Source organism: Pelobates fuscus, chromosome 6 (assembly GCF_036172605.1).
Source record: "Pelobates fuscus isolate aPelFus1 chromosome 6, aPelFus1.pri, whole genome shotgun sequence".
Lineage (NCBI taxonomy): Eukaryota > Metazoa > Chordata > Amphibia > Anura > Pelobatidae > Pelobates > Pelobates fuscus.
In genome coordinates this window covers 6,769,668-6,797,610 of record NC_086322.1, presented here as the reverse complement: position 1 = coordinate 6,797,610, position 27,943 = coordinate 6,769,668, and the positions used below count along the sequence as shown (strand labels likewise).

Here is a 27,943-nt window from a genome sequence, read left to right as displayed (position 1 = left end):
TTACTTTATTTTCAACATGGTGATAGCATGCAGAATATGAGAAAGAAAAATAAATCCTACAAGTGCTTTTCCAACATATATTTGAACCACAAATTTCTCCTCTTGTACATGTTGAAATTTTGAAATGTTAGTGTTACATTCAAAAATAGGTGATTGTGCATCTACTCCTTTTTTCCCCTAACTCTTCAAATCCACATGTTATGATAAATCAGTCCTGCTCTAGTGCTGCCCGACCTGCTCAAATCCCTCCTTCAAATTAGAAATGTAATATCAAACATGTAAATGATATTGGGAAAAAAAGATCCTATTGAGGAATTTTAAAATCCCCACTTCAAAACAAAAACTTTGTGGATATTTTGAGAACACGTACGCTGTCTGCTGCGTTAGTCTAGCATTTTTTCCTAAGGCCCAACATGGAAGCGTAATGGCTCGTTGGTCTAGGGGTATGATTCTCGCTTTGGGTGCGAGAGGTCCCGGGTTCAAATCTTTTGAAACATGTAGCTTCGAACTGTGTTTAATATAGTCAGCAAAAAGCACTTATAGCAAAACCCTTCAAGTGCTCCAAAGAGAAGATGTTGGCATGCCACCATCAATATATATATATATATTTCCTGGTGCTTCTGATATCACCTTTCAAAGCTAACATCTTATATTAATACACGTTTAGCTTTTACTTAGAAATGTATGAGAGAAATCATAAAAAATGTGTTGTTTTCAATATCAACCCTTTAAAATCAATGGTTTATCGTAAGTCATTAATGCAAGTCCTAACTGCTCAGATGACGCTTTTAAGACTGCAAAGTCTTTCTTAAGACTGCAAAATCTTTGTTAACCCCTTCAGGACCGCTGACGGTTCAGGACCGTCAGCGGTAAAATGTGCGTTTGGACCGCTGACGGTCCTGAACCGTCATAACGGTTTTGGGCTACTTACCTGATCGCCGTCGGTCCCACGGCGGCGATCAGCTCTCCTCCCGGTCCAGGGGGACTGCCTGTCTGCCCGGGCAGTCCCCCCTCGGCAGATCAGGACCCCACGGCCATGTGATCACTCGATCACATGACCGCAATAGGGGTCTTTGTATCTGCCTGCAGGGGGACTGTCTGTGCTGACAGGCAGTCTCCCTGCAAGTGTAAAATCATAAAATAAAGTTAAAAAAAAAAACAATCAGTGTAAAAAAAAATATAATATGTGTATATATATATGATATATATACATGTATTATATCTATATATACCTATATATAATATATGTATATGTATCATATATATATAATGTCACACTAAGTGTATTTTTATATTTATATATACGTATATTAATATAAAAATACACTTATATTTAAATTACACACGAATATATACAATATATATAATAACTATATATATGGTATATATATATTATTATAAAATACAAATAATATGTTAATAAAAATAAATAACAAAAAATAAAAATAATTTTTAATAATTAAAAAAAAATTATATATATATATTCAATTTTATTCTAACAGTATTTTGATATTGATATATATATATTTATATCAAAATACACTTAGAATGTAATGATATATATATCTATGTATAAATAAATAAATAAAAATAATACGAAATATACATATGTCCACATACAAAATTACATTAATAATTTCATAAATATACACGTAGACGTCAAATATATAAATATGTATATATATTAAAATTCTACGTGCATATTTATGTAATATTTTTACCTAATTAAGTAATTTTAATGATTGCAATTTGAGGGACCTGCCTGCCAACCCAGGCCAAAAGTCCAGATAATTTAATTTGCTAGCACTGTGCTTAACCCTGTAACTTTCTATGACACCCTAAATCCTGTACATGGGGGTACTGTTTTACTCGGGAGACTTCGCTGAACACAAATATTAGTGTTTCAAAACAGTAAAACATATCACAGCGATGATATTGTCAGTGAAAGTGAAGTTTTTTGCATTTTTCACACACAAACAGCTCTTTCACTGAGGATATTATTGCTGTGATATATTTTACTGTTCTGATACACTAATATTTGTGTTCAGCGAAGTCTCCTGAGTATAACAGTACCCCACATGTAGAGGTTTTATAGTGTTTGTGAAAGTTACAGGGTCAAATATAAGGCTTGATTTTACTTTTTTTTTTTTTATTGAAATTTGTCAGATTGGTTAGGTTGCCTTTGACAGCGTATGGTAGCCAAGGAATGAGAATTAGCCCCATGATGGCATACCATTTACAAAAGAAGACAACCCAAGGTATTGCAAATGGGGTATGTTCAGCCTTTTTTAGTAGCCACTTAGTCACAAACACCGGCCAAAGTTAGCGGTTTTTGCATTTTTAACACACAAACAAATATAAATGCTAACTTTGGCCAGTGTTTGTGACTAGGTGGCTACTAAAAAAGACTGGACATACCCCATTTTAAATACCCTGGGTTGTCTACTTTAAAAAATATGTACATGTTAGGTGTGTTTCGGGGATTTATGACAGATAACGGTGTAACAATGTCACTATTGATACATTTAAAATATATATATTTTGAAACAGCAATTTCCTACTTGTATTTATAGGCCTATAACTTGCAAAAAAAAGCAATAAAGCATGTAAACACTGGGTGTTTTTAAACTCGGGACAAAATTTTGAATCTATTTAGCAGTTTTTTCATTAGCTTTTGTAGATAAGTAAAATATTTTTCAAGTAAAAGTCCAAAAACATGTTTTTTTTTTTTTTTTTTTTTTCACCATATTTCATTATTTTTTTTAAATACAATATATGACATAATATAAATACTGGTATGTAAAGAAAGCCCTTCTTGTCGTGAAAAAAACAATATATAACTTGTATGGGAACCGTAAATGAGAGAGCGGAAAATTACAGCTAAACACAAACACCACAAAAGTGTTAAAACTGCTCTGGTCCTTAACGTACAAACATCGCAAAAACAGGCCGGTCCTGAAGGGGTTAACAACAAACAAAGGGGAAAAAATATATGTTTTGACATACGGAATTCTATTTTTATTCATACATAGACATGTTCAAATATGTGTTGGAGAGGATAGGTCCAAATCAAATTCCTTCCAGTACACGCCTGAATATATCGATGAATAAAACTGTAGAGGTAAATTCAAGGCTGTCGTTACGTTCGGCTGTGGATTCAAGTTATGGAACCAGGCCAACCTCCCCAAACATTATTTTGCACAAGACTATTTATAATTAATTTCTCCTCTTAACATCTTTACTTTATTTTCAACATGGTGATAGCATGCAGAATATGAGAAAGAAAAATAAATCCTACAAGTGCTTTTCCAACATATATTTGAACCACAAATTTCTCCTCTTGTACATGTTGAAATTTTGAAATGTTAGTGTTACATTCAAAAAAAGGTGATTGTGAATGTACTCCTTTTTTCCCCTAACTCTTCAAATCCACATGTTATTATAAATCAGTCCTGCTCTAGTGCTGCCCGACCTGCTCAAATCCCTCCTTCAAATTAGAAATGTAATATCAAACATGTAAATGATATTGGGAAAAAAGATCATATTGAGGAATTTTAAAATCCCCACTTGAAAACAAAAACTTTGTGGATATTTTGAGAACACAAACGCTGTCTGCTGCGTTAGTCTAGCATTTTTTCCTAAGGCCCAACATGGAAGCGTAATGGCTCGTTGGTCTAGGGGTATGATTCTCGCTTCGGGTGCGAGAGGTCCCGGGTTCAAATCCCGGACGAGCCCATGCATTCAGTATTTTTCTTTTGAAACACGTAGCTTCGAACTGTGTTTAATATAGTCAGCAAAAAGCACTTATAGCAAAACCCTTCAAGTGCTCCAAAGAGAAGATGTTGTCATGCCACCATCAATATATATATATATATATTTCCTGGTGCTTCTGATATCACCTTTCAAAGCTAACATCTTATATTATTACACGTTTAGCTTTTACTTAGAAATGTATGAGAGAAATCATAAAAAATGTGTCGTTTTCAATATCAACCCTTTAAAATCAATGGTTTATCGTAAGTCATTAATGCAAGTCCTAACTGCTCAGATGACGTTTAAAGACTGCAAAGTCTTTCTTAAGACTGCAAAATCTTTGTTAACAACAAACAAAGGGGAAAAAATATATGTTTTGACATACGGAATTCTATTTTTATTCATACTTAGACATGTTCAAATATGTGTTGGAGAGAGTAGGTCCAAATCAAATTCCTTCCAGTACACGCCTGAATGTATCGATGAATAAAACTGTAGAGGTAAATTCAAGGCTGTCGTTATGTTCGGCTGTGGATTCAAGTTATGGAACCAAGCCAACCTCCCCAAACATTATTTTGCACAAGACTATTTATAATTAATTTCTCCTCTCAACATCTTTACTTTATTTTCAACATGGTGATAGCATGCAGAATATGAGAAAGAAAAATAAATCCTACAAGTGCTTTTCCAACATATATTTGAACCACAAATTTCTCCTCTTGTACATGTTGAAATTTTGAAATGTTAGTGTTACATTCAAAAATAGGTGATTGTGAATCTACTCCTTTTTTCCCCTAACTCTTCAAATCCACATGTTATGATAAATCAGTCCTGCTCTAGTGCTGCCCGACCTGCTGAAATCCCTCCTTCAAATTAGAAATGTAATATCAAACATGTAAATGATATTGGGAAAAAAAGATCCTATTGAGGAATTTTAAAATCCCCACTTCAAAACAAAAACTTTGTGGATATTTTGAGAACACGTACGCTGTCTGCTGCGTTAGTCTAGCATTTTTTCCTAAGGCCCAACATGGAAGCGTAATGGCTCGTTGGTCTAGGGGTATGATTCTCGCTTTGGGTGCGAGAGGTCCCGGGTTCAAATCTTTTGAAACATGTAGCTTCGAACTGTGTTTAATATAGTCAGCAAAAAGCACTTATAGCAAAACCCTTCAAGTGCTCCAAAGAGAAGATGTTGGCATGCCACCATCAATATATATATATATATTTCCTGGTGCTTCTGATATCACCTTTCAAAGCTAACATCTTATATTAATACACGTTTAGCTTTTACTTAGAAATGTATGAGAGAAATCATAAAAAATGTGTCGTTTTCAATATCAACCCTTTAAAATCAATGGTTTATCGTAAGTCATTAATGCAAGTCCTAACTGCTCAGATGACGCTTTTAAGACTGCAAAGTCTTTCTTAAGACTGTAAAATCTTTGTTAACCCCTTCAGGACCGCTGACGGTTCAGGACCGTCAGCGGTAAAACGTGCGTTTGGACCGCTGACGGTCCTGAACCGTCATAACGGTTTTGGGCTACTTACCTGATCGCCGTCGGTCCCACGGCGGCGATCAGCTCTCCTCCCGGTCCAGGGGGACTGCCTGTCTGCCCGGGCAGTCCCCCCTCGGCAGATCAGGACCCCACGGCCATGTGATCACTCGATCACATGACCGCAATAGGGGTCTTTGTATCTGCCTGCAGGGGGACTGTCTGTGCTGACAGGCAGTCTCCCTGCAAGTGTAAAATCATAAAATAAAGTTAAAAAAAAAAACAATCAGTGTAAAAAAAATTATAATATGTGTATATATATATGATATATATACATGTATTATATCTATATATACCTATATATAATATATGTATATGTATCATATATATAATGTCACACTAAGTGTATTTTTATATTTATATATACGTATATTAATATAAAAATACACTTATATTTAAATTACACACGAATATATACAATATATATAATAACTATATATATGGTATATATATATTATTATAAAATACAAATAATATGTTAATAAAAATAAATAACAAAAAATAAAAATAATTTTTAATAATTAAAAAAAAATTATATATATATATTCAATTTTATTCTAACAGTATTTTGATATTGATATATATATATTTATATCAAAATACACTTAGAATGTAATGATATATATATATCTATGTATAAATAAATAAATAAAAATAATACGAAATATACATATGTCCACATACAAAATTACATTAATAATTTCATAAATATACACGTAGACGTCAAATATATAAATATGTATATATATTAAAATTCTACGTGCATATTTATGTAATATTTTTACCTAATTAAGTAATTTTAATGATTGCAATTTGAGGGACCTGCCTGCCAACCCAGGCCAAAAGTCCAGATAATTTAATTTGCTAGCACTGTGCTTAACCCTGTAACTTTCTATGACACCCTAAATCCTGTACATGGGGGTACTGTTTTACTCGGGAGACTTCGCTGAACACAAATATTAGTGTTTCAAAACAGTAAAACATATCACAGCGATGATATTGTCAGTGAAAGTGAAGTTTTTTGCATTTTTCACACACAAACAGCTCTTTCACTGAGGATATTATTGCTGTGATATATTTTACTGTTCTGATACACTAATATTTGTGTTCAGCGAAGTCTCCTGAGTATAACAGTACCCCACATGTAGAGGTTTTATAGTGTTTGTGAAAGTTACAGGGTCAAATATAAGGCTTGATTTTACTTTTTTTTTTTTATTGAAATTTGTCAGATTGGTTAGGTTGCCTTTGACAGCGTATGGTAGCCAAGGAATGAGAATTAGCCCCATGATGGCATACCATTTACAAAAGAAGACAACCCAAGGTATTGCAAATGGGGTATGTTCAGCCTTTTTTAGTAGCCACTTAGTCACAAACACCGGCCAAAGTTAGCGGTTTTTGCATTTTTAACACACAAACAAATATAAATGCTAACTTTGGCCAGTGTTTGTGACTAGGTGGCTACTAAAAAAGACTGGACATACCCCATTTTAAATACCCTGGGTTGTCTACTTTAAAAAATATGTACATGTTAGGTGTGTTTCGGGGATTTATGACAGATAACGGTGTAACAATGTCACTATTGATACATTTAAAATATATATATTTTGAAACAGCAATTTCCTACTTGTATTTATAGGCCTATAACTTGCAAAAAAAAAGCAATAAAGCATGTAAACACTGGGTGTTTTTAAACTCGGGACAAAATTTTGAATCTATTTAGCAGTTTTTTTCATTAGCTTTTGTAGATAAGTAAAAGATTTTTCAAGTAAAAGTCCAAAAACATGTTTTTTTTTTTATTTTTCACCATATTTCATTATTTTTTTTAAATACAATATATGACATAATATAAATACTGGTATGTAAAGAAAGCCCTTCTTGTCGTGAAAAAAACAATATATAACTTGTATGGGAACCGTAAATGAGAGAGCGGAAAATTACAGCTAAACACAAACACCACAAAAGTGTTAAAACTGCTCTGGTCCTTAACGTACAAACATCGCAAAAACAGGCCGGTCCTGAAGGGGTTAACAACAAACAAAGGGGAAAAAATATATGTTTTGACATACGGAATTCTATTTTTATTCATACATAGACATGTTCAAATATGTGTTGGAGAGGATAGGTCCAAATCAAATTCCTTCCAGTACACGCCTGAATATATCGATGAATAAAACTGTAGAGGTAAATTCAAGGCTGTCGTTACGTTCGGCTGTGGATTCAAGTTATGGAACCAGGCCAACCTCCCCAAACATTATTTTGCACAAGACTATTTATAATTAATTTCTCCTCTTAACATCTTTACTTTATTTTCAACATGGTGATAGCATGCAGAATATGAGAAAGAAAAATAAATCCTACAAGTGCTTTTCCAACATATATTTGAACCACAAATTTCTCCTCTTGTACATGTTGAAATTTTGAAATGTTAGTGTTACATTCAAAAAAAGGTGATTGTGAATGTACTCCTTTTTTCCCCTAACTCTTCAAATCCACATGTTATTATAAATCAGTCCTGCTCTAGTGCTGCCCGACCTGCTCAAATCCCTCCTTCAAATTAGAAATGTAATATCAAACATGTAAATGATATTGGGAAAAAAGATCATATTGAGGAATTTTAAAATCCCCACTTGAAAACAAAAACTTTGTGGATATTTTGAGAACACAAACGCTGTCTGCTGCGTTAGTCTAGCATTTTTTCCTAAGGCCCAACATGGAAGCGTAATGGCTCGTTGGTCTAGGGGTATGATTCTCGCTTCGGGTGCGAGAGGTCCCGGGTTCAAATCCCGGACGAGCCCATGCATTCAGTATTTTTCTTTTGAAACACGTAGCTTCGAACTGTGTTTAATATAGTCAGCAAAAAGCACTTATAGCAAAACCCTTCAAGTGCTCCAAAGAGAAGATGTTGTCATGCCACCATCAATATATATATATATATATTTCCTGGTGCTTCTGATATCACCTTTCAAAGCTAACATCTTATATTATTACACGTTTAGCTTTTACTTAGAAATGTATGAGAGAAATCATAAAAAATGTGTCGTTTTCAATATCAACCCTTTAAAATCAATGGTTTATCGTAAGTCATTAATGCAAGTCCTAACTGCTCAGATGACGTTTAAAGACTGCAAAGTCTTTCTTAAGACTGCAAAATCTTTGTTAACAACAAACAAAGGGGAAAAAATATATGTTTTGACATACGGAATTCTATTTTTATTCATACTTAGACATGTTCAAATATGTGTTGGAGAGAGTAGGTCCAAATCAAATTCCTTCCAGTACACGCCTGAATGTATCGATGAATAAAACTGTAGAGGTAAATTCAAGGCTGTCGTTATGTTCGGCTGTGGATTCAAGTTATGGAACCAAGCCAACCTCCCCAAACATTATTTTGCACAAGACTATTTATAATTAATTTCTCCTCTCAACATCTTTACTTTATTTTCAACATGGTGATAGCATGCAGAATATGAGAAAGAAAAATAAATCCTACAAGTGCTTTTCCAACATATATTTGAACCACAAATTTCTCCTCTTGTACATGTTGAAATTTTGAAATGTTAGTGTTACATTCAAAAATAGGTGATTGTGAATCTACTCCTTTTTTCCCCTAACTCTTCAAATCCACATGTTATGATAAAATAGTCCTGCTCTAGTGCTGCCCGACCTGCTCAAATCCCTCCTTCAAATTAGAAATGTAATATCAAACATGTAAATGATATTGGGAAAAAAATATCCTATTGAGGAATTTTAAAATCCCCACTTCAAAACAAAAACTTTGTGGATATTTTGAGAACACGTACGCTGTCTGCTGCGTTAGTCTAGCATTTTTTCCTAAGGCCCAACATGGAAGCGTAATGGCTCGTTGGTCTAGGGGTATGATTCTCGCTTCGGGTGCGAGAGGTCCCGGGTTCAAATCCCGGACGAGCCCATGCATTCAGTGTTTTTCTTTTGAAACACGTAGCTTCGAACTGTGTTTAATATAGTCAGCAAAAAGCACTTATAGCAAAACCCTTCAAGTGCTCCAAAGAGAAGATGTTGGCATGCCACCATCAATATATATATATATATATTTCCTGGTGCTTCTGATATCACCTTTCAAAGCTAACATCTTATATTAATACACGTTTAGCTTTTACTTAGAAATGTATGAGAGAAATCATAAAAAATGTGTCGTTTTCAATATCAACCCTTTAAAATCAATGGTTTATCGTAAGTCATTAATGCAAGTCCTAACTGCTCAGATGACGCTTTTAAGACTGCAAAGTCTTTCTTAAGACTGCAAAATCTTTGTTAACAACAAACAAAGGGGAAAAAATATATGTTTTGACATACGGAATTCTATTTTTATTCATACATAGACATGTTCAAATATGTGTTGGAGAGGATAGGTCCAAATCAAATTCCTTCCAGTACACGCCTGAATATATCGATGAATAAAACTGTAGAGGTAAATTCAAGGCTGTCGTTACGTTCGGCTGTGGATTCAAGTTATGGAACCAGGCCAACCTCCCCAAACATTATTTTGCACAAGACTATTTATAATTAATTTCTCCTCTTAACATCTTTACTTTATTTTCAACATGGTGATAGCATGCAGAATATGAGAAAGAAAAATAAATCCTACAAGTGCTTTTCCAACATATATTTGAACCACAAATTTCTCCTCTTGTACATGTTGAAATTTTGAAATGTTAGTGTTACATTCAAAAAAAGGTGATTGTGAATGTACTCCTTTTTTCCCCTAACTCTTCAAATCCACATGTTATTATAAATCAGTCCTGCTCTAGTGCTGCCCGACCTGCTCAAATCCCTCCTTCAAATTAGAAATGTAATATCAAACATGTAAATGATATTGGGAAAAAAGATCATATTGAGGAATTTTAAAATCCCCACTTGAAAACAAAAACTTTGTGGATATTTTGAGAACACGTACGCTGTCTGCTGCGTTAGTCTAGCATTTTTTCCTAAGGCCCAACATGGAAGCGTAATGGCTCGTTGGTCTAGGGGTATGATTCTCGCTTTGGGTGCGAGAGGTCCCGGGTTCAAATCTTTTGAAACATGTAGCTTCGAACTGTGTTTAATATAGTCAGCAAAAAGCACTTATAGCAAAACCCTTCAAGTGCTCCAAAGAGAAGATGTTGGCATGCCACCATCAATATATATATATATATATTTCCTGGTGCTTCTGATATCACCTTTCAAAGCTAACATCTTATATTAATACACGTTTAGCTTTTACTTAGAAATGTATGAGAGAAATCATAAAAAATGTGTCGTTTTCAATATCAACCCTTTAAAATCAATGGTTTATCGTAAGTCATTAATGCAAGTCCTAACTGCTCAGATGACGCTTTTAAGACTGCAAAGTCTTTCTTAAGACTGCAAAATCTTTGTTAACCCCTTCAGGACCGCTGACGGTTCAGGACCGTCAGCGGTAAAACGTGCGTTTGGACCGCTGACGGTCCTGAACCGTCATAACGGTTTTGGGCTACTTACCTGATCGCCGTCGGTCCCACGGCGGCGATCAGCTCTCCTCCCGGTCCAGGGGGACTGCCTGTCTGCCCGGGCAGTCCCCCCTCGGCAGATCAGGACCCCACGGCCATGTGATCACTCGATCACATGACCGCAATAGGGGTCTTTGTATCTGCCTGCAGGGGGACTGTCTGTGCTGACAGGCAGTCTCCCTGCAAGTGTAAAATCATAAAATAAAGTTAAAAAAAAAAACAATCAGTGTAAAAAAAATTATAATATGTGTATATATATATGATATATATACATGTATTATATCTATATATACCTATATATAATATATGTATATGTATCATATATATAATGTCACACTAAGTGTATTTTTATATTTATATATACGTATATTAATATAAAAATACACTTATATTTAAATTACACACGAATATATACAATATATATAATAACTATATATATGGTATATATATATATTATTATAAAATACAAATAATATGTTAATAAAAATAAATAACAAAAAATAAAAATAATTTTTAATAATTAAAAAAAAATTATATATATATATTCAATTTTATTCTAACAGTATTTTGATATTGATATATATATATTTATATCAAAATACACTTAGAATGTAATGATATATATATCTATGTATAAATAAATAAATAAAAATAATACGAAATATACATATGTCCACATACAAAATTACATTAATAATTTCATAAATATACACGTAGACGTCAAATATATAAATATGTATATATATTAAAATTCTACGTGCATATTTATGTAATATTTTTACCTAATTAAGTAATTTTAATGATTGCAATTTGAGGGACCTGCCTGCCAACCCAGGCCAAAAGTCCAGATAATTTAATTTGCTAGCACTGTGCTTAACCCTGTAACTTTCTATGACACCCTAAATCCTGTACATGGGGGTACTGTTTTACTCGGGAGACTTCGCTGAACACAAATATTAGTGTTTCAAAACAGTAAAACATATCACAGCGATGATATTGTCAGTGAAAGTGAAGTTTTTTGCATTTTTCACACACAAACAGCTCTTTCACTGAGGATATTATTGCTGTGATATATTTTACTGTTCTGATACACTAATATTTGTGTTCAGCGAAGTCTCCTGAGTATAACAGTACCCCACATGTAGAGGTTTTATAGTGTTTGTGAAAGTTACAGGGTCAAATATAAGGCTTGATTTTACTTTTTTTTTTTTATTGAAATTTGTCAGATTGGTTAGGTTGCCTTTGACAGCGTATGGTAGCCAAGGAATGAGAATTAGCCCCATGATGGCATACCATTTACAAAAGAAGACAACCCAAGGTATTGCAAATGGGGTATGTTCAGCCTTTTTTAGTAGCCACTTAGTCACAAACACCGGCCAAAGTTAGCGTTTTTTGCATTTTTAACACACAAACAAATATAAATGCTAACTTTGGCCAGTGTTTGTGACTAGGTGGCTACTAAAAAAGACTGGACATACCCCATTTTAAATACCCTGGGTTGTCTACTTTAAAAAATATGTACATGTTAGGTGTGTTTCGGGGATTTATGACAGATAACGGTGTAACAATGTCACTATTGATACATTTAAAATATATATATTTTGAAACAGCAATTTCCTACTTGTATTTATAGGCCTATAACTTGCAAAAAAAAGCAATAAAGCATGTAAACACTGGGTGTTTTTAAACTCGGGACAAAATTTTGAATCTATTTAGCAGTTTTTTTCATTAGCTTTTGTAGATAAGTAAAAGATTTTTCAAGTAAAAGTCCAAAAACATGTTTTTTTTTTATTTTTCACCATATTTCATTATTTTTTTTTAAATACAATATATGACATAATATAAATACTGGTATGTAAAGAAAGCCCTTCTTGTCGTGAAAAAAACAATATATAACTTGTATGGGAACCGTAAATGAGAGAGCGGAAAATTACAGCTAAACACAAACACCACAAAAGTGTTAAAACTGCTCTGGTCCTTAACGTACAAACATCGCAAAAACAGGCCGGTCCTGAAGGGGTTAACAACAAACAAAGGGGAAAAAATATATGTTTTGACATACGGAATTCTATTTTTATTCATACATAGACATGTTCAAATATGTGTTGGAGAGGATAGGTCCAAATCAAATTCCTTCCAGTACACGCCTGAATATATCGATGAATAAAACTGTAGAGGTAAATTCAAGGCTGTCGTTACGTTCGGCTGTGGATTCAAGTTATGGAACCAGGCCAACCTCCCCAAACATTATTTTGCACAAGACTATTTATAATTAATTTCTCCTCTTAACATCTTTACTTTATTTTCAACATGGTGATAGCATGCAGAATATGAGAAAGAAAAATAAATCCTACAAGTGCTTTTCCAACATATATTTGAACAACAAATTTCTCCTCTTGTACATGTTGAAATTTTGAAATGTTAGTGTTACATTCAAAAAAAGGTGATTGTGAATGTACTCCTTTTTTCCCCTAACTCTTCAAATCCACATGTTATTATAAATCAGTCCTGCTCTAGTGCTGCCCGACCTGCTCAAATCCCTCCTTCAAATTAGAAATGTAAAATCAAACATGTAAATGATATTGGGAAAAAAGATCATATTGAGGAATTTTAAAATCCCCACTTGAAAACAAAAACTTTGTGGATATTTTGAGAACACAAACGCTGTCTGCTGCGTTAGTCTAGCATTTTTTCCTAAGGCCCAACATGGAAGCGTAATGGCTCGTTGGTCTAGGGGTATGATTCTCGCTTCGGGTGCGAGAGGTCCCGGGTTCAAATCCCGGACGAGCCCATGCATTCAGTATTTTTCTTTTGAAACACGTAGCTTCGAACTGTGTTTAATATAGTCAGCAAAAAGCACTTATAGCAAAACCCTTCAAGTGCTCCAAAGAGAAGATGTTGTCATGCCACCATCAATATATATATATATATATTTCCTGGTGCTTCTGATATCACCTTTCAAAGCTAACATCTTATATTATTACACGTTTAGCTTTTACTTAGAAATGTATGAGAGAAATTATAAAAAATGTGTCGTTTTCAATATCAACCCTTTAAAATCAATGGTTTATCGTAAGTCATTAATGCAAGTCCTAACTGCTCAGATGACGTTTAAAGACTGCAAAGTCTTTCTTAAGACTGCAAAATCTTTGTTAACAACAAACAAAGGGGAAAAAATATATGTTTTGACATACGGAATTCTATTTTTATTCATACTTAGACATGTTCAAATATGTGTTGGAGAGAGTAGGTCCAAATCAAATTCCTTCCAGTACACGCCTGAATGTATCGATGAATAAAACTGTAGAGGTAAATTCAAGGCTGTCGTTAAGTTCGGCTGTGGATTCAAGTTATGGAACCAAGCCAACCTCCCCAAACATTATTTTGCACAAGACTATTTATAATTAATTTCTCCTCTCAACATCTTTACTTTATTTTCAACATGGTGATAGCATGCAGAATATGAGAAAGAAAAATAAATCCTACAAGTGCTTTTCCAACATATATTTGAACCACAAATTTCTCCTCTTGTACATGTTGAAATTTTGAAATGTTAGTGTTACATTCAAAAATAGGTGATTGTGAATCTACTCCTTTTTTCCCCTAACTCTTCAAATCCACATGTTATGATAAATCAGTCCTGCTCTAGTGCTGCCCGACCTGCTCAAATCCCTCCTTCAAATTAGAAATGTAATATCAAACATGTAAATGATATTGGGAAAAAAATATCCTATTGAGGAATTTTAAAATCCCCACTTCAAAACAAAAACTTTGTGGATATTTTGAGAACACGTACGCTGTCTGCTGCGTTAGTCTAGCATTTTTTCCTAAGGCCCAACATGGAAGCGTAATGGCTCGTTGGTCTAGGGGTATGATTCTCGCTTCGGGTGCGAGAGGTCCCGGGTTCAAATCCCGGACGAGCCCATGCATTCAGTGTTTTTCTTTTGAAACACGTAGCTTCGAACTGTGTTTAATATAGTCAGCAAAAAGCACTTATAGCAAAACCCTTCAAGTGCTCCAAAGAGAAGATGTTGGCATGCCACCATCAATATATATATATATATATATTTCCTGGTGCTTCTGATATCACCTTTCAAAGCTAACATCTTATATTAATACACGTTTAGCTTTTACTTAGAAATGTATGAGAGAAATCATAAAAAATGTGTCGTTTTCAATATCAACCCTTTAAAATCAATGGTTTATCGTAAGTCATTAATGCAAGTCCTAACTGCTCAGATGACGCTTTTAAGACTGCAAAGTCTTTCTTAAGACTGCAAAATCTTTGTTAACAACAAACAAAGGGGAAAAAATATATGTTTTGACATACGGAATTCTATTTTTATTCATACATAGACATGTTCAAATATGTGTTGGAGAGGATAGGTCCAAATCAAATTCCTTCCAGTACACGCCTGAATATATCGATGAATAAAACTGTAGAGGTAAATTCAAGGCTGTCATTACGTTCGGCTGTGGATTCAAGTTATGGAACCAGGCCAACCTCCCCAAACATTATTTTGCACAAGACTATTTATAATTAATTTCTCCTCTTAACATCTTTACTTTATTTTCAACATGGTGATAGCATGCAGAATATGAGAAAGAAAAATAAATCCTACAAGTGCTTTTCCAACATATATTTGAACCACAAATTTCTCCTCTTGTACATGTTGAAATTTTGAAATGTTAGTGTTACATTCAAAAAAAGGTGATTGTGAATGTACTCCTTTTTCCCCCTAACTCTTCAAATCCACATGTTATTATAAATCAGTCCTGCTCTAGTGCTGCCCGACCTGCTCAAATCCCTCCTTCAAATTAGAAATGTAATATCAAACATGTAAATGATATTGGGAAAAAAGATCATATTGAGGAATTTTAAAATCCCCACTTCAAAACAAAAACTTTGTGGATATTTTGAGAACACAAACGCTGTCTGCTGCGTTAGTCTAGCATTTTTTCCTAAGGCCCAACATGGAAGCGTAATGGCTCGTTGGTCTAGGGGTATGATTCTCGCTTCGGGTGCGAGAGGTCCCGGGTTCAAATCCCGGACGAGCCCATGCATTCAGTGTTTTTCTTTTGAAACACGTAGCTTCGAACTGTGTTTAATATAGTCAGCAAAAAGCACTTATAGCAAAACCCTTCAAGTGCTCCAAAGAGAAGATGTTGGCATGCCACCATCAATATATATATATATATTTCCTGGTGCTTCTGACATCACCTTTCAAAGCTAACATCTTATATTAATACACGTTTAGCTTTTACTTAGAAATGTATGAGAGAAATCATAAAAAATGTGTCGTTTTCAATATCAACCCTTTAAAATCAATGGTTTATCGTAAGTCATTAATGCAAGTCCTAACTGCTCAGATGCTGCTTTTAAGACTGCAAAGTCTTTCTTAAGACTGCAAAATCTTTGTTAACAACAAACAAAGGGGGAAAAAATGTATGTTTTGACATACGGAATTCTATTTTTATTCATACATAGACATGTTAAAATATGTGTTGGAGAGGGTAGGTCCAAATCAAATTCCTTCCAGTACACGCCTGAATGTATCGATGAATAAAACTGTAGAGGTAAATTCAAGGCTGTCGTTACGTTCGGCTGTGGATTCAAGTTATTGGACCAGGCCAACCTCCCCAAACATTATTTTGCACAAGACTATTTATAATTAATTTCTCCGCTTAACATCTTTACTTTATTTTCAACATGGTGATAGCATGCAGAATATGAGAAAGAAAAAGAAATCCTACAAGTGCTTTTCCAACATATATTTGAACCACAAATTTCTCCTCTTGTACATGTTGAAATTTTGAAATGTTAGTGTTACATTCAAAAAAGGTGATTGTGAATGTACTCCTTTTTTCCCCTAACTCTTCAAATCCACATGTTATGATAAATCAGTCCTGCTCTAGTGCTGCCCGACCTGCTCAAATCCCTCCTTCAAATTAGAAATGTAATATCAAACATGTAAATGATATTGGGAAAAAAATATCCTATTGAGGAATTTTAAAATCCCCACTTCAAAACAAAAACTTTGTGGATATTTTGAGAACACAAACGCTGTCTGCTGCGTTAGTCTAGCATTTTTTCCTAAGGCCCAACATGGAAGCGTAATGGCTCGTTGGTCTAGGAGTATTATTCTCGCTTCGGGTGCAAGAGGTCCCGGGTTCAAATCTTTTGAAACACGTAGCTTCGAACTGTGTTTAAAATAGTCAGCAAAAAGCGCTTATAGCAAAACCCTTCAAGTGCTCCAAAGAGAAGATGTTGGCATGTCACCATCAATATATATATATTTCCTGGTGCTTCTGATATCACCTTTCAAAGCTAACATCTTATATTAAAACACGTTTAGCTTTTATTTAGAAATGTATGAGAGAAATCATAAAAAATGTGTTGTTTTCAATATCAACCCTTTAAAATCAATGGTTTATCGTAAGTCATTAATGCAAGTCCTAACTGCTCAGATGACGCTTTTAAGACTGCAAAGTCTTTCTTAAGACTGCAAAATCTTTGTTAACAACAAACAAAGGAGAAAAAAATATATGTTTTGACATACGGAATTCTATTTTTATTCATACTTAGACATGTTCAAATATGTGTTGGAGAGGGTAGGTCCAAATCAAATTCCTTCCAGTACACGCCTGAATGTATCGGAGAATAAAACTGTAGAGGTAAATTCAAGGCTGTCGTTACGTTCGGCTGTGGATTCAAGTTATGGAACCAGGCCAACCTCCCCAAACATTATTTTGCACAAGACTATTTATAATTAATTTCTCCTCTCAACATCTTTACTTTATTTTTAACATGGTGATAGCATGCAGAATATGAGAAAGAAAAATAAATCCTACAAGTGCTTTTCCAACATATATTTGAACCACAAATTTCTCCTCTTGTACATGTTGACATTTTGAAATGTTAGTGTTACATTCAAAAAAAGGTGATTGTGAATCTACTCCTTTTTTCCCCTAACTCTTCAAATCCACATGTTATGATAAATCAGTCCTGCTCTAGTGCTGCCCGACCTGCTCAAATCCCTCCTTCAAATTAGAAATGTAATATCAAACATGTAAATGATATTGGGAAAAAAAGATCCTATTGAGGAATTTTAAAATCCCCACTTCAAAACAAAAACTTTGTGGATATTTTGAGAACACAAACGCTGTCTGGCGCGTTAGTCTGGCAATTTTTTCCTAAGGCACAATGCGGTAGCGTAATGGCTCGTTGGTCTAGGGGTATAGTTCTCACTTAGGGTGCAAGAGGTCCCAGGTTCTAATCCTGGCCGAGCCAAGCATTTGGTGTTTTTCTTTTGAAACACGTAGCTTTGTACTGTGTTTAATATAGTCAGCAAAAATCACTTATAGCAAAACCCTTCAAATGCTCCAAAGAGAAGATGTTGGCATGCCACCATCAATATATATATTTCCTGGTGCTTCTGATATCACCTTTCAAAGCTAACATCTTATATATTTTTTTTTTTTTAAATATATTTTATTTCTACAAATTTTCCATGTACAATTTACATACTTTACCTCTAAGACAATAGTACAATAATGGATAGGTTCAATTAAAACAACATTTCAACTATGCTTCCAAATTTAAATGACCATTTCCACTGTTCCCATAATTTTCCCATAGAGGTACATTAAAAACATATGCCTTTCATACTCTGAAACATACCCTCCGGATGGTGCTTCCTATATTAACCATTATACCTATTCCTAAGCATAGGAACTGTATTACAAATGCTCATCCAGGAACATTGCTCGTTGGTCTAGGGGTAGGATTCTTGCTTAGGGTGTGAGAGGTCCCGGGTTCAAATCCCGGATGAGCCCAATAATTTGGTGTTTTCTTTTGAAATGAGTAGCCGAGCTACTTATTTCCCGTTCCTTCTCCTCACACAGAGCAGAATAGGGACTGTTCCCCCTACATAGGTTCACTTGGCAGGTATGGATTGACACCTGTCCTCAAAGCCCCTGATACACACTGACACAGAGCAGAATAGAGACTGTTCCCCGTCCTCAGAGACCATGATACACACTGACATAGAGCAGAATAGTGACTGTTCCCCGTCCTGAGAGACCATGATACACACTGACACAGAGCAGAATAGGGACTGTTCCCCCTAGATAGGGTCACTTGGCAGATATGGATTGACACCTGTCCTAAGGATCCCTGTATTGGGGAACATTGTCGCCCAAACTAGTTTATATGCCCATCAATTCCGAGCCACAAATCCGGACTCTTTTTTGGCAAAGATACACCCTGTGCCAGAATTTAAATGATTCTGGGCATTGACTATGCTGATGGGCATCATAAAGAAGCCCTCCATCCACTCCTACTGGAGCAGTAGCCCCATCTGCTCTACCCCCATTTACTCCCAATGTATGTCGAGGAAGAGGTATGAAATGATTCTGCATTTCATGCACTTCAGCGACAACAGCCTGTGTCCCCCTAGGGACATCCCCAGTTTGACAGGCTGTATAAAATCCGCCCCCTGATTACCCACTTTGCTGCCAGGTTTGAAGAGGCTTATACACCTGGAAGGAATATATGCGTGGATGAATCCCTGATGATGAAGTATAAGGGAAGGCTGGGATTCAAGCAGTATGTTTCCTTCCAAGCGCTCTAGGTATGGTGTAAAGATGTATAAGCTCTGTGATAGCGAGACTGGGTATACTGAGGCCTTCCGGGTGTTCGAGGGAAAGGATAGCCACCTTGACCCTCCAGGTTGCCCAGAACATAGGAACCAGTGGCAAGATTGTCTGGGACCTGATATTCCCCCTGATGAACAAAGGGTATCACTTGTATACTGACAATTTTTATACAAGTGTCCCTTTGTTCAAGCTACTGTACTGTTTTGATACAGTAGCTTGCGGCACAATTAAGAAGAACAGCACAGGTTTCCCAGGACAACTTGCACGCACCCGGCTACGAAGGGGGGAGACCTCAGCTCTGCGCCAAGAGGAGCTGTTGGCAGTTAAGTACAGAGACAAGAAGGACGTCCTGTAAGTCTGTTTACTTATGCACAAAGCGTTGTACGATCAGATTACACACATTTGCCATGCACGGCACATGTGTCAACTTGCCCAACTTCAATGCCGCCAACAAATTTGTTCCGTTGTCACAAACCACTTTGCCAATCTCCAGTTGCTGCGGAGTCAGCCACTTTTCCACCTGTGCATTCAGGGCGGTCAGGAGTGCTTGTCCGGTGTGACTCTCTGCTTTCAAGCAAGTCAAACCCAAGACGGCGTGACACTGCCGTATCCGGGATGTGGAATAGTACCTGGGGAGCTGGGGGGGGGTGCCGTTGATGTGGAGCAAGACGCAGCAGCAGAAGAAGACTCAGCCGAGGAGGTTATGGAAGAGGATGGAGTAGGAAGAGTAGAGGAGGTGGCAGCAGGCCTGCCTGCAAGTCGTGGCGGTGTCACCAACTCCTCTGCAGAGCCACACATTCCATGCTTGGCAGCCGTCAGCAGGTTTACCCAATGCACAGTGTAGGTGATATACCTGCCCTGACTGTAAGGATCCTGCGGGCGGCTGCGAGGGGAGGCTGCAGTCCGCTCGCGGCACTCACCCTCCAGCCGTCCGCTAGTCCTTTCCCGGCATACGCTCGCTGGGCGGCATCCTCTCAGTCTCGGATGCCGCCCGCATCCTCCTCTCCGTCCCCCAGCGGCAGCATGCATGACGCTGAACGCTGGGGGACCGCCCACTATTATACACGCCGCGGTCAGCCACCTGACCAGGCGTTAAAGACACAGTATGACAATCACAGTGGGAGACATAGATATCTCCCACGTGTGATTGTTAATTCTGATTGGAAGTTATCCAATCAGAATTAACCACAGGGTTTAAATACTTACCTTTCCTGTTCCTCCCTGCTCTGTTGTGGTCTTTGCTTTATAGTATTGATTCTGAACGTGTGCTTTCTGGTTACGTACTCTCTGGCTTGTTATACTGACTTTGTGACTTTCTCCTACCCTTTGACCTCGGCTTGTTTCTCGTTATTCTGTTTTCTGGTTCCCCTTACTCGGCTTGTCTCCTGACTATTCTGTGTGTGCTTAGCCCGCCCACTCTAAGGACCGGTACTGCACACTTTCTGTGTGTGTGTCTGTGTGTGTGTTAGCATGTTGGATTCCCCGAATCCTGACATTACAACAGGGCCATAATGGAACCTGCTGACATACCACAGCTCCTAGTTAATCAGGAGGCTAGAATGGATGGCTTGGACCACCGTATGAATCAGTTTGCTCAAGCTTTGCAAACCATACTGGCTCGTACTGCACACTTGCAGCCTGCCGTTCAGGAGGCTGCTGCTGCTGTGCCGAGTCCATTCCCACTCTGGTACCCGTTCCTGCTCATGTAGTGCATATGACGCCGCCACAGCGCTACAGCTGTGACCCAGCATTGTGTCGTGGTTTCCTCAACCAAATCAACATCCATTTAGTGATGAATCCACGTTCCTATCCCACTGACAGATCTAAAATAGCCTTTTTGATAAACCACTTGTCAGGGAGAGCTTTAGCATGGGCTAATCCCATGTGTGAGAATGCTTCCCCAATGTCCTTTGCAGACTTTTTGACCGCTTTCAAACGCACATTTGATCAACCCGGCAGGGTTGCTTCTGCTGGCAAAGCTCTGCTTAGGGTACGACAGGGTAATAGATCTGTAGCGGATTACACTATTGAATTCCGCACTCTAGCAGCTGAAGTGGTTTGGAACAATGACGCCCTCGTAACAGCCTTTCAGGAGGGTTTGGCCGCTTACATACTGGATGAAATAGCATCCAGGGAATTGCCTGTTCTTTTGGATGACGTTATAGACTATGTGATCCTTATTGATAACCGTATTAGAGAGAGGCGTAGTCAAAGACGGCTGGATACACGGGTGTTACCTGCTCTACCCAGTACTGCATTACTAGCACTACCCGCTCCTAGGCCACCATCCCCTGAACCCATGCAATTGGGCGCTACGGGGTTAACTGAGGCTGAAAGAGCCGTAGAAGGGAGGGGTTATGCCTTTATTGTGGAAAGAGGGGGCACCACTGTAATGCCTGCCCTAAGGTACAGGGAAACTACCGTAGAAGGGAGGGGTTATGCCTTTATTGTGGAAAGAGGGGGCACCACTGTAATGCCTGCCCTAAGGTACAGGGAAACTACAGCACCTAAGGCCTAGAGAGGGGTCGGCCTCGGGTGTTATGACTTTGTCCCCTCATGTGTCCATCTCCAGACCGTTTATTACGGTTTCTCTTTTGGTAAATAAAACCACCATAACAACTAAAGCCTTGATCGATTCAGGTATGGCAGACAACCTTATGGATGAGAACTTTGCCAAAACCGCAACCTTGACTTTGATCCAAAAGGCCACACCCTTGGCCGTTGAGGCCATAGATGGTAGACCGCTTGAGAAACCTCTGGTAACACATGAAACCCAAGAAATCATTATGTCTGTGGGTGCTTTGCACAAGGAAAGGTTAACCTTCCAAATAATTGACTCCCCTACTGCCTCCATCGTTCTGGGTTTTCCCTGGTTAGTTAAGCACAACCCGGTACTTGACTGGGGTTGTTTAGATATACTCTCCTGGGGGGAATCTTGTCAACGAGACTGTATGGCTCATGTACGTCCTGTTTGTTCACTCAATGTGCCCACGGCTAAACCACTTTCTGTTTCTGTCCCTTCTGTATATGCAGACCTTTCATTGTTTTTTGATAAACGGGAGGTAGATAAGCTACCTCCGCATAGGGAGTATGACTGTGCCATAAACCTGTTACCGGGTACTATGCCTCCTAGAGGTAAGGTCTACCCTCTTTCTGAGAAAGAAAACCAGATCATGGAGGAGTACATACGGGAGTCCTTAAGTAAAGGTTTAATTAGAAGGTCCTCCTCTCCTGCTGGGGCTGGATTCTTTTTTGTGGCTAAGAAGGAAGGCGACTTGAGGCCATGTATAGACTACAGGGGTCTGAACAACATTACGATTAAAAACGCCTACCCTATCCCCCTCATCACTGAGTTGTTTGATCGTGTGAAAGGTTCTAAGTTCTTCACTAAATTAGACCTCAGGGGGGCCTATAACCTTGTCCGTATAAAGGAGAATGACGAGTGGAAGACAGCATTTAATACGCGCAGTGGGCATTACGAATATTTGGTTATGCCTTTTGGATTATGTAATGCTCCTGCAGTGTTTCAGGACCTCATAAACGATGTCCTTAGGGATCTATTGCATGTCTGTGCCGTGGTGTACCTTGACGACATACTTGTGTATTCTCCTGATTTGAAGACACACCATAACCACGTTAGGATGGTGCTCAAGAAGTTATTACAGAACGGACTCTACTGTAAGTTAGAAAAATGTTTGTTCGATCAGACCTCTGTGCAGTTTCTTGGATACATAATTACCGAACAGGGTTTCAGTATGGATCCTGCTAAATTGGAAGCCATACTGTCCTGGCCACTTCCCCAAGGACTTAAGGCTATCCAGCGTTTTATAGGATTTGCCAACTATTATAGGAAATTTATAAAAAACTTCTCGCCCATTATCTCTCCTTTAACGAAACTGACTAAAAAGGGTCTACACCCTAGGGTTTGGACTTCCGAAGCCCTTAAGGCATTCGAAACACTCAAGAAGGCATTTGCCTCTGCTCCAGTGCTGCACCACCCTAATCCTTCTCTTCCCTTTGTTATGGAAGTAGACGCTTCTGAATCGGGTGTGGGAGCAGTACTGTCACAGAGGTTGTTGTATGACAAACCCCTCCATCCCTGTTGTTTCTTTTCAAAACGGTTGTCTGATCCAGAAAAGAACTATGATGTTGGGAACAGGGAACTACTAGCTATTGTGTTAGCTTTTAAGGAATGGAGGTACTTATTCGAGGGTTCTAAACACAAAATCATGGTCATAACAGATCATAAGAACCTCTCCTATATAGCTGACGCTAGAAGGTTATCTGCCCGGCAGGCTAGATGGTCTCTATTTCTTTCGCGTTTCCAATACGTTATTACCTATAGACCTGGTTGCCGTAATGCCAAAGCTGACGCTATCTCTCGACAGCATGAACCGTTAGAATTTGTTAACCCGACTCCTGTACCTATTGTTCCTGCGTCTCAGATAATAGCTGCTACCCGTTTGGTTGTTTCATCTCCTTTCCTTAATAGTATTAAGACTTACCAAACCCGAGCACCCCCTGAGACGCCGGCTGGTATATTATACGTTAAAACTAAGGACAGAAAAAAGTTGTTAACTTTATTTCACACCGCCAAAACTGCTGGTCATCCGGGGGTTACCAAAACCTATAAGGGCCTCCTTCAACAGTTCTGGTGGCCTTCACTTAAGCAAGACGTAGTGGATTATGTACAGGCTTGTCGGGTCTGTACGCAGTGTAAGTCCCCTAATGTGAGACCCCAGGGTCTACTGATGCCTCTATCTATACCCAAGATACCATGGACCCACTTATCCATGGATTTCATTGTAGACCTTCCTCTTTCTGATGGTCAGACCGTAATATTGACTGTGACGGATAGGTTCTCCAAAGTGGCGCACTTTATCCCGCTTAAGAAGTTACCTTCTGCGGTTCAATTGGCTCAGGTGTTTGCCAAAGAAGTGTTCCGCTTGCATGGGGTACCTCAGGATATCGTGTCTGACAGGGGTCCTCAATTTGTCTCTCGGTTTTGGAGGGGCTTTTGTGCTGAGATGGGGGTCTCCTTGTCGTTCACTTCCTCCTATCACCCGCAATCTAATGGGGCGGCCGAACGTGCTAATCAGTCTGTGGAATTGTATTTGCGCTGCTTCACTAATGCGCACCAGGATGACTGGTCTCGCCTCCTTCCGTGGGCTGAGTTTGCCAGGAAAACGGTGTCTCATTCGTCTACTGGCTTAAGTCCTTTTGAGGTTGCTTATGGGTTTCGACCTACTGTCCTTCCCGGTGCGTTCTCCGACAAGGGAATGCCCGCCTTGGACCAGCACCACGCTTCTTTGCGGAAGATGTGGGACCAGGTCCATATAGCACTGTCTCGTTCAGCGGCTGCTCAGAAGAGGTTTGCGGATCGCCATAGAGGTGCAGCCCCTTCTTATGCTCCGGGTGATAGGGTATGGTTGTCCTCCAGGAACCTCAGGGTTCCCTCGATTAAGTTTGCTCCCTGGTTACTTGGTCCCTACAAGGTGTTGCGTAGGGTTAACCCCGTTTCCTACTCCCTGGACTTGCCTCCTTCCATGCGTATTCCGAACACATTTCACACCTCCCTTTTGAAGCCCTTACTATGTAACCGGTTCTCTCGTCCCCTCGGACGGACCGTTTCCCCTCGTGCTGTCTCTAGTGACATGTAAGAGGTGTCTGCCCTCCTCGACTCTCGTGTTTCCAGGGGTGGGTTGCAGTATCTGGTGGATTGGTAGGGGTACGGTCCCGAGGAGCGGTCTTGGGTTTTGGCCTCTGATTTGCACGCTCACTCTCTGGTCCGCCCCTTTCATGCCCGGTTTCCTCTGAAGCCTTCTGCTTCCCGCCCTCCGGGCGGTCTTCGAGGGGGGGGGTAATGTCAGGATCCCGCGGGCAGCTGCGAGGGGAGGCTGCAGTCCGCTTGCGGCACTCACCCTCCAGCCGTCCGCGGGTCCTTTCCCGGCATACGCTCGCTGGGCGGCATCCTCTCAGTCTCGGATGCCGCCCGCGTCCTCCTCTCCGTCCCCCAGCGGCAGCATGCATGACGCTGAACGCTGGGGGACCGCCCACTATTATACATGCCGCGGTCAGCCACCTGACCCGGCGTTAAAGACACAGTATGGCAATCACAGTGGGAGACATAGATATCTACCACGTGTGATTGTTAATTCTGATTGGAAGTTATCCAATCAGAATTAACCACATGGTTTAAATACTTACCTTTCCTGTTCCTCCCTGCCCTGTTGTGGTCTTTGCTTTATAGTATTGATTCTGAACGTGTGCTTTCTGGTTACGTACTCTCTGGCTTGTTATACTGACTTTGTGACTTTCTCCTACCCTTTGACCTCGGCTTGTTTCTCGTTATTCTGTTTTCGGGTTCCCCTTACTCGGCTTGTCTCCTGCCTATTCTGTGTGTGCTTAGCCCGGCCATTCTAAGGACCGGTACTGCACACTTTCTGTGTGTGTCTGTGTGTGTGTTAGCGTGTTGGGTTCCCCGAATCGTGACACTGACCATGCTTTGCAGACCAGGTATCAATGGTCAGATGGACCCTTGCCCCAACACTGTGTGCCAGACATGCCATTACTTCCTTTTGCACAATCGAGTACAGGTTGAGGATTGCCTTTTGTGAAAAGAAATTTCAACCGGGTACCTTCCACTTCGGTGTCCCAATAGCTACAAATTTTTGGAACGCCTCAGACTCCACCAGCTTGTATGGTAAAAGTTGGTGGGCTAATAGTACAGACAAGCCAGCTGTCAGACGCCGGGCAAGGGGGTGACTTTCTGACATTGGCTTCTTACGCTCAAACATGTCCTTGACAGACACCTGGCTGTGGGCAGATGAGCAGGCCTGACACACAGACGCTTGGAGACAACTAACTGCTATTCAATCTATAACAGTGAAAAAAGTGTTTTGGTCTTTAAATGCAAGCTATTGGGACACCAGATATAAGTGGCACTATGAACTGGCAAAGGTTGGCAGAATACACGTTGTAGGCCTGACACACAGACGCTTGGAGACAACTAACTGCTATTCAATCTATAACAGTGAAAAAGTTGTTTGGTTTTAAATGCACGCTATTGTGACACCAGATATGAGTGGCAGAGTACACTGGCACTGTTTTCTTTGTAAAAGCACGCTACAGAGACACCAGATATGAGTGGCAACTGTCAAAGTACACTGGCAGGGGTCTGCAGGGCACACGCTGAAGGAAGGCCTGACACACCCGCTTTAAGGACACTGTCTGCTATTAGCTTACACTGGAAAACTTTTTTTCTTTGTAAAAGCACGCTATAGACACACCAGATATGAGTGGCAACTGTCAAAGTACACTGGCAGGGGTCTGCATGGCACACGCTGAAGGAAGGCCTGACACACCCGCTTTAAGGACACTGACTGCTATTAGCTTACACTGGAAAACTTTTTTTCTTTGTAAAAGCACGCTATAGAGACAACAGATATGAGTGGCAACTGTCAAAGGACACTGGCAGGGGTCTGCAGGGCACACGCTGAAGGAAGGCCTGACACACCCGCTTTAAGGACACTGACTGCTATTAGCTTACACTGGAAAACTTTTTTTCTTTGTAAAAGCACGCTATAGAGACACCAGATATGAGTGGCAACTGTCAAAGTACACTGGCAGGGGTCTGCAGGGCACACGCTGAAGGAAGGCCTGACACACCCGCTTTAAGGACACTGACTGCTATTAGCTTACACTGGAAAACTTTTTTTCTTTGTAAACGCACGCTATAGAGACACCAGATATGAGTGGCAACTGTCAAAGTACACTGGCAGGGGTCTGCAGGGCACACGCTGAAGGAAGGACACACCCGCTTTGAGGACACTGACTGCTATTAGCTTACACTGGAAAACTTTTTTTCTTTGTAAAAGCACGCTATAGAGACACCAGATATGAGTAGCAACTGTCAAAGTACACTGGCAGGGGTCTGCAGGGCACACGCTGAAGGAAGGCCTGACAAACCCGCTTTAAGGACACTGACTGCTATTAGCTTACACTGGAAAACTTTTTTTCTTTGTAAAAGCACGCTATAGAGACACCAGATATGAGTGGCAACTGTCAAAGTACACTGGCAGGGGTCTGCAGGGCACACGCTGAAAGCCTGACACACCCGCTTTAAGGACACTGACTGCTATTAGCTTACACTGGAAAACTATTTTTCTTTGTAAAAGCACGCTATAGAGACACCAGATATAAGTGGCTACTGTCAAAGTACACTGGCAGGGGTCTGCAGGGCACACGCTGAAGGCCTGACACACCCGCTTTAAGGACACTGACTGCTATTAGCTTACACTGGAAAACTCTTTTTCTTTGTTAAAGCACGCTATGGAGACACCAGATATAAGTGGCAACTGTCAAAGTACACTGGCAGGGGTCTGCAGGGCACACGCTGAAGGAAGGGCTGACACACCCGCTTTAAGGACACTGACTGCTATTAGCTTACACTGGAAAACTTTTTTTCTTTGTAAA

At 39.1% G+C, this 27,943-nt stretch overlaps 6 non-coding genes across 6 annotated transcripts; all 6 read left to right on the top strand.

Moving 5' to 3' along the window:
- Window positions 1-3,663: 3,663 nt before the first annotated feature.
- Window positions 3,664-3,735, top strand: TRNAP-CGG (transfer RNA proline (anticodon CGG)). Its single transcript has one exon. It is a non-coding gene; the product is annotated as a tRNA-Pro (tRNA).
- Window positions 3,736-8,029: 4,294 nt separating this feature from the next.
- TRNAP-CGG (transfer RNA proline (anticodon CGG)) lies at window positions 8,030-8,101 on the top strand. The gene has a single exon. It is a non-coding gene; the product is annotated as a tRNA-Pro (tRNA).
- Window positions 8,102-9,162: 1,061 nt separating this feature from the next.
- Window positions 9,163-9,234, top strand: TRNAP-CGG (transfer RNA proline (anticodon CGG)). Its single transcript has one exon. It is a non-coding gene; the product is annotated as a tRNA-Pro (tRNA).
- A 4,295-nt stretch (window positions 9,235-13,529) lies between these two features.
- TRNAP-CGG (transfer RNA proline (anticodon CGG)) lies at window positions 13,530-13,601 on the top strand. The gene has a single exon. It is a non-coding gene; the product is annotated as a tRNA-Pro (tRNA).
- Window positions 13,602-14,662: 1,061 nt separating this feature from the next.
- TRNAP-CGG (transfer RNA proline (anticodon CGG)) lies at window positions 14,663-14,734 on the top strand. Its single transcript has one exon. It is a non-coding gene; the product is annotated as a tRNA-Pro (tRNA).
- A 1,063-nt stretch (window positions 14,735-15,797) lies between these two features.
- On the top strand, window positions 15,798-15,869 carry TRNAP-CGG (transfer RNA proline (anticodon CGG)). The gene has a single exon. It is a non-coding gene; the product is annotated as a tRNA-Pro (tRNA).
- Window positions 15,870-27,943: the final 12,074 nt, after the last annotated feature.